At 48.4% G+C, this 11,547-nt stretch overlaps 1 pseudogene; it reads left to right on the forward strand.

Annotated features, from left to right (window-relative positions):
• The first annotated feature begins 6,009 nt into the window (after nt 1-6,009).
• On the forward strand, nt 6,010-6,900 carry LOC102872107 (annotated as a pseudogene).
• Nucleotides 6,901-11,547: the final 4,647 nt, after the last annotated feature.

Here is an 11,547-nt window from a genome sequence, read left to right on the forward strand (position 1 = left end):
ATCTGACTGGTAAAGGAGGAGATTGTCCCTCCTTCTCCAGCAGAGCATCTAGGGGATTCGAACCGCTCACCTCTGGGATTGCAGTGCAGCTTTTTGGCCACTAGGCCCCAGAGCTCCCTATTTGGGTTGTTGGGTGTTTTTTTTTGTTTTTGTTTTTGTTTTTTATAACATTGTGATTGACGTTTCATGCCTTTTTACCCACACAAATTTAGTTTACTGTGACTACAATCCCATTCTGGAAACAGGAGCGGCATCCACTTCCGAAATGGCTTGCCTCTGGAAACTCAATGTAAGAACAGTGCTCAGGCCGTTCCTTCATAGGGTCGCTATGAATCGTCTACGAATCGACAGCATCAAATAAAAACAACAACAACAACAACAATCCCATTCACATCCATTTGGCCTTTAAGTGTTAATTCTGATTAATGCAATTCATTACAATGACTGATCAAAGTGTATATTGTGGGTTTTGTTCACACTCAATTTTTCTAGTCATTCTTTTTTGTTTTTTGGGTTTTTTTAAAAAAATTTTTTATTCTTTTTGTGTGAGTGTACCGTCAAAGCAGATCTGACTGGTACAGGAGGAGATTCTCCCTCCTTCCCTGGCAGAGCAACTGGTGGATTCGAACCATTCGCCTCTGGGATTGTAGTTGCAGCTCCTTACCACTAGGCCACCAGAGCTCCCCTTCTAGTCATTCTTTTTTACCCTCCTCTCCCTTCCTTTTCATCCCTGATAGCCATCCAAGAATGACTGTACCTGTGTGTCAACCTTTCCTTAGCTTTTTCTAATGTCGTTGCTGTGTGCTGTGGAATGCGAACCAACCCATAGCTGCCCCTCCAGCACGTTTCAGAGGCACGAGGGTCCTTGTATTTAAATGTCTCTTGGGCCCCAGGGCCTGGTTTTATTATTTTGTAGGAACATTCTTCCAAGTCGTACAGGACTCTTCTGTCAATTTGTTGTAGAGTGGTAAGCTGGCTTTCCTGTGAAGCTGAACCTTGTGCCATTAGGGGGGTCAAGTGCCCTAACAGCTGTCCATGGTGGACAGTGTTTGGTGGAGCTCCCAGTGGAAGACAGGAATGGCATCCACTTCCTAAACCTCGTGCCTCTGGAAACTATGAACCTGGAGAAATGACGACAGGTAGAGAAAGGTTTCAGGCCTTTGGTTCATAGGGTCGCTATGAGTGTCACACGAGTCGACAGCACTCAACAACAACAAATTGCAAGAGGCCACTGCCTGTCCTCTCCTTCCATGCTTTTTCTATCAGTGGGCTTCTACCACAGTATTCCTTCTGTGCACGACTTCTTTCACTTAGCATGATGTCCCCTAGCTGCATCCACGTTACGTGGCACTCGGTGAACGTCCACCATCCTTTGGTGGGGCAGAGCGCTCGCTGTGCAAATGCCCCACAGGCTTGTCAGCCACCAGCCCACGGAAGGGCACCTGGGCTGCTTCCCTCTCATTGCTGTTGTTAAATGACGCTGCAAAACGGGACTGACATTGGGGCTGGGGGGAGACTGAGGAAGAGGGGATAAATGATGTATACTGCACTGAAACAGATGAGGGATAGAACTATTTAAAAAGGATATATGATCAGGTATTATTGTCATGACAGGAGTCCAGAACGAAGGCTGCATAGTGGAGTGGACTTGGGGGGAGGGATTGTAAAACAATGAAAGAATTTTACTTTTTATTTTTTTCTTTTTTTTTTATTAATTTTTGGTGTGTGTACCGTCAAATCGGATCTGACAGGTAGAGGAGGAGATTGTTCCTCCGTCTGCAGCAGAGCATCTGGTGGATTCGAACCATGCACCTCAGGGATTGTAGTACAGCTTCTTGCCACTAGGCCACAGAATTTTACTTTTTAAAGAGAGGAGCAAACTGGAGGAGAGGGCAGAGAGAAAAGTGTAATGATGAATGAATGGAAATCCAAAATCCCTGTACATTTTCATTAAAAAAGAAGAAGAGGAGGAGGAGGAGGAGGAAGAGGAAGAGGAAGAGGAAGAAGAAGAAGATGACACTGCAGGAAACGTGGCAGGGCCTGTGTCTTTGCATGACAGCCCCCATCTCTTGTGTTGCGTGTCCTTATTTCTGTGCTCTGTTCCAGGCTTCAGCTAAGTCACTGGCCACTGAGTGAGCCTTTTAAGATCTTACTTTTCATATTAAGATTTGGTGGGTGGCGCCAGCACAGTGTCTAGGTCTGGGGACGTGGGGTCATGGTGAGTCAGCAGCCACTTGACCTTGGCAGCAACAAGTTCATTGTTGTTTTGACGATGACTCAGGCGACCTGATCCTGACTCACCGCTGTCGACTCTACACCAGCTCCCAGTAGCCCTTCACTGGCAAACCCAGGGTGGCAAGGCGTTACGCGATGCCCCTGCCCAGCTTTCTCCCGCCAAGCGGCTGGTGGGGGCAAGCAGCTGGCTCCTGGTCAGTGGCACAATACAGTAACACACTCTGTTGTTGTTGTTGTTGTTAGGTGCTGTCAAATCTAGTAAGACCCAGAGTGACCCTGTGAACAGCTAACCTCAGCCCTACCCTCTCCTGTGCCATCCTCCACCGTCTCTCAAACATTCAAGCCCATTGCTGAAGACATCATGTCAGTCTATCTCATTGGCGGGGGGATCCTCCTCTCCTTCACTGACCTCTCATCTGTCCAAGCATGATGTCCCTCTCTGGTGAAAACCCTTGCCCGGTACCGTGTCCAAAGGATGAGAGGCAAAGCTCAGCCATCTCTTCCTCCAGAGAGCCCTCCGGCTGCACCTTCTCCAAGATAATGGCTAATACTTCAGTAGACAGTGTCACAGATGAGAGCCACAGATAGGCAAGGAAGTAGAGAGGAAGCTCCCACTCACTTGCTTTAAGTGTGGATCTGAAGGACACTTGGCCAACGGTGGTCCACATCAGGTCCTCGTGGCTGACAGGACTGACAGGCCCCAGCTCCCAGCTGGAAACAAAGGAGGACACTTCAACGATTTAGATCCCCGCAGAAGAGCTGTGAGTGAGCATTAACACTACTGGTAAGTATATTCGTTTTCTCCTGGACACAAGAACCTACTGTTTGGTCCTAAAAGCCTTCTGAGGTCCCAACTCTTCTCACTATTTCTTAGTTGTTAGAATTGATGGAAAACCTCATAAGCAGTTCCTTACTTCACTTCTGCCTTGCATGCAGACTTCCGAGTTGTAAAACAACCCAGTGGTAGATGGAATTTGCTCCAGGACTTAAGAACAATAAATTACGTAGTTGAGCCTCATAAAAGAAAAAAAAAGATTATGGCTAATGTGTGTGTGTGTGTGTGCTCTTGGCCAGGCATGGGTTGTTAAGTGCTTTTCTCCAGTACCACGACTCAAAGGCTGTCATCCTTTTTCCTCAAAACCCTTTTAGCGGTAGTTGTTGCATAGCTCCAAGCCAGAACCAGCTCATAGCTGACCCTCCAGCAGGTTTTCAGAGGCCATAAATCGCCTGGGAGGAGACCATCCATCCTTCCATAGACAGAGCAGCCGTGTGGTGTGAACTGTGAGCCTTTGGGTCGGCAGGACACCTCTTTACCACCAGGCCACCAGAGCTCCAAAAAGCCTTTGGAATAACCTCAAAGGAGCCCTGATGGTGCAGTGGTTACAAACTCCGCTGCAAATCAACAGGTTGGTGGTCTGAACCCTCCCCCCCATAACTCCCTCTACAACAGTCCCTTCCTACATCGTATCTGGAAAAGTGGGGAGGGTCAGCATATGAGGAAAGGAGCCTCACCACAACGGACCCACGCGGTGACCTGGACAATGGGCACAAGTGTATTGGAGGTGGCATGGATGTCAGGACAGGGCAAGGTCCTGGCCCTCTGTTCACAGGGTCACTGTGGAGTCATGGTTGGCTCGGCGGTACATGACAACAACAACAACACAGGGACTTTTTTTTTTAGGGACTTTGTATTCTTGACATGAGCTGGGAGGCTGAAGGTCAGTGGATGTGTCAGTGCCCTCGAGAAGCCCCCCTGACCAAGGCATCATTGTATCCTGTTAACTCCCTAATAAGCCGTGGCTGTGAGGGTGGCTGTGAGTCCGTGGGGCGGCCATGGCATTGCGGTGTATGGGAAGCCAAGCTTTATACCAAATAGTATATGAAAATCCTTGTTCAGGAATTGAAGGAATTACAGATTTATAAGTTAGGATTTCTCTTGTGACAGGTCATAGAAAATGAGCTGATTGTTCCCTGCAGACAGGAGACAGCAAGACACTCCTACAGAGGAGTGTTACTTCCTGAGCTAGAGTTCATCCTGAGGCATCAAGGTAATCCTTAAGGGTTTACCAAATTCTTGCATTTGTGAACCCCTCCTTCCTGAGTCAAGAAGAAGGTTTTCAATAGAAAGAGCTTGGCTTCATTTGCATTGACTTCTCTTTGTGATTGACTTCCTGATAATTTTCAATAAAGATACAGAGAAGCTTGGCTTGGGGTCTTCAGTCGAGAACTGCTGATCCCCTGTTTTATGCTCTCTGCTCTATCTCATTCCTGGCTGTTTGTCTCATTATTAATTAGAAAATTATTCCATTCTTTGGGACCCTCGGTCTGCAACAGCAATGGGCTTCAGAGCCAGCCATTAGGGCAGTGTGACTGAAGTGGGGCTCCCTAGTGGGTGCAGGAGTGTGGGGTGCCACGTGTGATCACCGGGGTTCGGTTTGGTGCTGTGGGTGTTACTGATGGGGACTGTTCCCTTTTGGGAGAACTCAGCCTGTCCCCCTGCTGCCCTCACTAGGCTTGCAGACCACGAGCTCCTTCTCCTGAGGAAGCACTGGGGAGATTGCCGTCACTGAGTAATAAGAAAGCGCTTAGCCAGGCCACCACCACGGATCTTTCCAGAAACCACGGTTTCAGGCTGTCACCTGAAGGACTAAGGTGCACCTGACCCAAGCTGTGGCATTTTCAGTTGCCTGGTATGCGCGGCCAGAGTTGGAGAGTGAATCCAACAGGCTGAAGAGGACTCAATTGAGGCCTCATCTGGGGTAAGGTGCTGGTGCCGAGTACGAGGTGCTCATGGATCGCGACAGAACCGAACACCTCGGTCCTGCAGGAAGTGGAACCAGAAGGCTCCTTAGCCGGGAAGGTCAGGAGGCCTCAGCTCACATACTTGGGACACGTTATCAAGAAGGACCCTGATGTCACGGTCCATAAAGCAGAGAGGGTTAGAACAAGAAAAGCTGCTCCCCAGCGTAGACACGGTGTGAAGGGGTGAGGTGTGAAGTGTGAAGGTGGTCGGGACCCAACTCTGTCCTGGGGAAGCCTCTGGTGGGCAGTAAAGACTGACCATCCTTCAGGCCAGGGGCTGAATGCCTTGGCCGCAGCTCCACCAGGGGGGCCCTTCAAGTCCACACTGGTGTCACTTACAAAGAATAGTCACCTTCCCTCTCTTCATGGTCAAGGCAATGTCCCTGCTCCTGATTACCAAACAGGTGTCTCTCTGGCTCTGGAGAAATGGAAATCCAGCGTCCAAAATTTCAGAGGATTTTTTTTAATTTTTAAAATTTTTATTATTTTATTTTATTATTTTTGTATGAGTGTACTGTCAAATCAGATCTGACTGGTACAGGAGGAGATTGTCCCTCCTTCCCCGGCAGAGTATCTGGTGGATTTGAACCGTTCGCCTCTGGGATTGTAGTTGCAGCTCCTTGCCACTAGGCCACCAGAGCTCCCCTTCCCCTAGGATTTTTTTAAAAAATTAAAAAAAAAGAAAAGTCAGAGGATTTCACATCATTGGTCTGAGATCAGTAAGTGATTCCTCCTCAGCTTCCAGAAGGGAAGTCACAGCCAGCAGAGGGCGGTGTTTGAGAGCAAAGGAAAAAAAGTCAGAAAAAGCAGCTGGGAGGCGGTGGGGGTCCCTGGTGGGGTGGTGAGTAAAGAGTTGCGCTGCCAACCCAAAGGCTCGCGGTTCAAATCCATCTGTTACTCCACAGGAGCCAGCTGGGCAATCTCCTCCTGTGCAATTTGCTGGAGGCTCAGCTTGGGGTCAGTCCTGACACCATGGCACCTGACACCAATGGTGTGGCGGGTAAGGTAAGAGGCTGCTGGTCCTAAAGGCTGGTGTTTCAAATCCACCCACCTCCCTGTCCAACAGAAGCTTCTTCCAAAAAGCCCGCAGGCTTGGTGACGGTGGCCGTGGGTTTGCATTGAAGCCTAAGTGCTGGACGTGTCTCGTCCGCCTGCCCTAGCTGCAACCCTGATACAGAGTAAAAGCATGACTTTCTGGTACCGCAGGGAAAATAGGATGCAAACCCAGAAACTCTTTCCTCACCACCACTTGTTGAAAAAATTATTTGGAGACCTCTCAGGGTACAGAAAGTGCCAGGGTTTGATGTGCCTCTGGGTTTGCACTGGAGACCCTTCCCTGTTAAGCATCAAGAAGAAAAGAACTGGAAACTAAGCTGATCCCTATTCAAAGTCAGAACGGAACGATTTGTATTAACAACACCACCTGCTCGACTGTATGTGACACCTCTGGGTCGAGTCACTGAGTTTGGAGGTGAGCTGCATGAAGATGGAGGAAAACTTCTGCACTTCTTGCAATGCGGTTCTGAATCACGTTTGCGAGTCTGCTATCAGTGACCACCTCAAGTCCAAGACTCATCCCAAGAGGAAGGCAGAATTTGAAAAGCAGAATGTGAGAAAGAAGCAGAGGCCCCTGACTGCACCTCTTCAGTGCAACAGTACTGCACAGATAAAAGTCAGTGTTATCCAGGACTTCGTGAAAATGTGCCTGGAAGCCAACATCCACTTGAGAAGGCTGATCACCCTGTCCCTGCTTTCCTGTCCCGCCGTGTGAAAAATGGAGGCTCTAAGTCAGACCAGCTGAGGAGAGAATATCTGCCTGATAGACAGGAAAATGAGAATCAGCTCAACTCACAAGATTGTTGACCAGGAGGTTACCACCATTGTGATCAAGATATATAATGTGGAGTATTAAAGTTATGTGTTCATTAAAAAAAAAAAAAGAAACCTAAGGGCATTAGAGAGTTGGACAATGACCAGGGAGGATAGAAAGAGAATTGATGCCTTTGAGTTGTGGTGCTGGAGAAGAGTATTGAGGGTACCATAGACTGCTAGGAAAACAAACAGATTTGCCCTGGAGAGGGTTAAACCAGGCTACTTCTTGGAGGCAAGGATTCTGGGGCTTTGTCTGACATACTTTGGACATGTAAGGAGAGACAGGTCCTTGGAGAGGGACATCATGCTTGGGAGGGTGGAGGGACGGCGCAGGAGGGGAAGACCTTTTATGAGGTGGATTGATTCAGTGACTGGGGTAATCGGGATGGGTGTGTCAGAGGCAGTGCAATTGGCACAGGATAGAGCAGGGTTTAGGGCTGTTGTACATAGGGTCGCTATGAGTCGCAAGTGACTCGACAGCACATAACAACAATGACAACAAGGGCTGGTGAACTGTTTGTGCCTCTGATCAGAGAAAGAGTCACTGGGTTAGTGGCAGTTTGACAGGTCAGTGGAATTGTCCAGGCGAATGGAGGCCGTATATGGTAAGGGCAGGAGTCTAGGGGGTGGGGGTGGGGGTGGAAGGAAGAGCCCAGGGTTTGACCTGCACTCAGGTGCATCTCCTCTTAGTTCTCTCTCTCCCTCTGCTGTCCTGTGCTTGTCACTCAAAGCCTCCTCTCCCAAGAGTCCCTAACTCCAAGCTCAGCTAGGAATCTGCCGCCCAGAGTTCATTGGGCCCAGCCTCTTTGATGGACTTCTGAGTCATTTTCCGGGCAAGACTACGGTAGCAGTCCTCAGCTGGCTGTGTGTATTGTGCACGTACAAAACACAAACTTGCCGTTATGACAGAGTTGTGCCTGCGCTTGAGTGTGTCAGAGATTGTGAGGATGGGGCAGGACAGGACAGGCTTCAGATCGCTTGTTCACAGGGTCACTGTGAGTCCTACTGCACTTGATGGTATCTAACAACAACAATTTCACTGGGTAAAATCTGCCGTCAGGGACCTCTCCAAATTATGGAGATACCATGATGTCAATTTGAGGACTAAGGTACGTCTGATTCAGGCCAATGTCTTTCTAATCACTTGTTGGGGGAAACCGAATATCAAATTCACTAATAGTAGACCAAATGCAGCATCAGGATGGATGGTGAAGAGATTGAGATTGTACACAGCTTTAGTTTGCTTGGCTCCACAGTCAACAGTCTTGGCACCAGCAGCCAGGAAATTAAAAGGCGTATTGCCATGGGAAAGTCTGCTGTTAGGGACCTCTCCAAAGTACTCAAGAGCAATGGTGTCTCCCTGGAGACTAAGGTGCGTTTGATACAGACCACGGTCTTCGAAATCACTTGTTATGCATCAGAGAGTTGGACAATGACCAAGGAGGATAGAAGAAGAATTGATGTCTTTGAGCTGTGGTGCTGGAGAAGAGTATTGAGGGTACCATGGACTGCTAGGAAAACAAACAGATTTGTCCTGGAGAGAGTTAAACCGGGTGGTTCCTTGGAGGCAAGGATTCTGAGGCTCCGTCTAACATACTTTGGACATGTTGTGAGGAGAGACCAGTCCTTGGAGAAGGACATCATGCTTGGAAGGGTGGAGGGACAGAGCAGGAGGGGAGGGCCCTCTATGAGGTGGATTGATTCAGTGACTGGAATAATCGGTATGGGAGTGTCAGAGACAGTGCGATTGGCACAGGACAGAGCAGAGTTTAGGGCTGTTGTACACAGGGTCGCTATGAGTCGCGACTGGACGGCACATAACAACAACAACAGACCAAATGCTGTATCAGGAAATGAGGGAGGCTTAATACAAGCTGAAGGTCACCTTGTGGCACTAAGGTGTTCCCTAAGAGTCAACATTGTTCTTAGTTTATATCAACTGAATCCCTCCCTCCTGAGATTAGCATAAAGAGGAATGTGGCCTTATCTGCAAAAGACTTAAACATGATCCTTTGTTTTTGTTTTGTACTTCCTTATGATTTTACTTTGTCTACCTTCCTCATGATTCTCAATAAATACTCAGAGAAGCATGGCTTGGGGCCTTCGGTCATGGGAACTGTTGGCCCCCTGTTTTTCATGCTCTCTGTTCTATATCATTTCTGGTAGTCAGCCTCATTATTAATAATTATAAAAATACTTTACCCTCGGTCTGCAACAACTTGCTATGCATCTGCGAGCTGAATAATGAATAAGAATGACAGAAGAATTCATGCTTTAGAGCTGTGGTGTTATAGAAGAATGCTGAAAATCCTGTGAACGACTGAAAAAACAGACAGATTTTGGAGAAAGTGCAGCTTTGGAGGCAAAGATGAACAAACTGTCTCACATACTCTGAGCCATTTGCTAAGAAAGGCTATTTCTTGGAAAGGGACATGATGCTTGGGAAGATAGAGGGTCAGTGAACGAGAGGAAGAGCCTCAATGAGATGGATTGACAGGGTGACTTCAGCAGTGGGCCCGAGTGTGTCAGAGATCATCGTGAGGATGGCACAGGAGAGGACAGGGCTCAGATCTGTTTGTTCACAGGGTCGTTGTGAGTCGACTTGATGGCACCTAATGACAACAACAACAACAACAACAACAACAATCTGTCTGTCCTGATGCTAAATAACGTCTTCATCTCAGACCTGGCTCCTCTTGGAAGTCTCAAAATGAGGTGTTTTTTTTCCTCTCGAATGCAAGCAACAGATGCTGGCGAGGTTGTGGAGAAACTGGAACCCTTATTCACTGTTGGTGGGAGGGTAAAATGGTGCAACCACTGTGGAAGGCGGTATGGCGCTTTCTCAAAAAGTTGCAAATAGAGATACCATTTGACCCAGCAACTCCACTACTGGGAATATAACCCAAAGAGACCATAACTGACATCCAAGCAGATATATGTATACCCGTGTTTATCGCGGCTCTGTTCACAATAACAACGAGTTGGAAACAACCTAAGTGCCCATCAACAAACGAATGGATAGAGAAGCTGTGGTATATTCATACAATGGAATGCTATGCTGCATTGAAAAACAAGGAACTCATGCAATATTATTCAAAATGGGTGACCCTGGAGGACATTATGATGAGTGAAATATCTCAGTCGCAAAAGGACAAATATTGCATGGTGCACTGTTGTAAAATGGGATTGATATCAGGGTTGCGGTAAGAAAACTGAGAAAAACTGGGTAAATTGTGTATACTGCACTGAAACAGATGACAGTCAATAATTTAAAAGCGATGTATGATAGGGTATTATGGTTATCACAAGAGTCCACAATTAAGGTTGCATAGTGGAATGTACTTGGGGTGGTGGGAGGGGTGCGGGGGGGATTGTGTACCAGGGAAGGAGTGTTTCTTTTACTTTTGAAAGAGAGGAGCGAACTGGGGGGTGGGGGGAGAGGGCTGGGCGGGGTGAGAAGTGCAGCAATGAATGAATGGAAATCCAAAATCTCTGTAAATGCTCATTAAAATTATTTTTTTAAAAAAATGAACCCTGGGGGTTGGTGTGCTAACGCCAAAGGCCTTGCCTCTCTGGTAGTTCAAATCCAGCCACGGGGTTACATGTGTGAATGATGGGCAATCGCTTCCGACGTGGACGTGACTTACAGCCTCCAGGACACTGTGGGGGGGTCAGCTGTGAGCTTAAATATGGAGAGACAGTGATCCTACATATGTTCTCACACACATACGCATCCTTAGATCTATTTCTAGACTCTTCTGTTCCAAGATTCTTCCCTCTTCCTGTGTCAGGCTACGTGTATTATTTTTAGAACTAGGCAAAAACAGTTATTCTATTATTTTTCTTTTCTTTCTTTTAGAAAAAAAAAAAAAAGAACAAGCCCTTTGGAACTTCTGCAGGAGCCGGACGGGGCAGAAACATCTGAAGGTGGGAGGGCAGCTGAGAGAAGTCAGGGACAGGGAGGTGGAGAGGCGCGCACACACACACACACACACAGAGCCAGAAGAAGCAGGAAGGACCAGCTGCTTATAAAATAAAGACTTTTCCTTTTATTTCAAATCAATCCATTCCAAGTTAGTGTTTCGAGTTCAGACAGGGGGTCTGGGCCCACCAGGATGCAAGAGGGGCCAGGGGTTCGTGTCCCCCCTCCCCAGTTCAGTCTCTTGGAAGGGAGGGCCTGCCAGCCCTAGATGGGAGTTGTTGGCCATCTGTCCAGCCCTGGGCCTCGGCCTGCCCCCTTCAGCTTACTCCCAGGGCTAAGGAGAGATGGAGGGGACAGGATGGGGGCGTGGCGGGGTGTCCTGTTGGGGTGTCCGTGGCCTGTGGGGTTAGTGGGGTCTTCTCCGGCCTCCAGGGAAAGAACTGGAGAGAGATCCAGCGCGCAGGGGTGAATCCAGGCCAGGGGGTCAGAGCACACAGCCTCACTCCTCAGCCCAGACCTCCAGCCCCCCCCCCACATGGCCTGACAATGGGGGGCTGCATCCCTGCTGTGAATCAAACGGTGTGTGCGTGCCAAGGGGGTTCTCCCAGGCCGCTCTGCCCGTCATCTGACTCAGTTCTCAGGGTTAAGGACAGGGGAGGGCAGAGGCCAGGCTGAAGCACATGGGTGCCCCTGGAGCTCACCCCTGCAGCTCACCG

This window comes from Elephantulus edwardii, unplaced genomic scaffold, assembly GCF_000299155.1.
Source record: "Elephantulus edwardii isolate Elephantulus edwardi_28Jun2011 unplaced genomic scaffold, EleEdw1.0 scaffold00208, whole genome shotgun sequence".
In the NCBI taxonomy this organism is placed as follows: domain Eukaryota; kingdom Metazoa; phylum Chordata; class Mammalia; order Macroscelidea; family Macroscelididae; genus Elephantulus; species Elephantulus edwardii.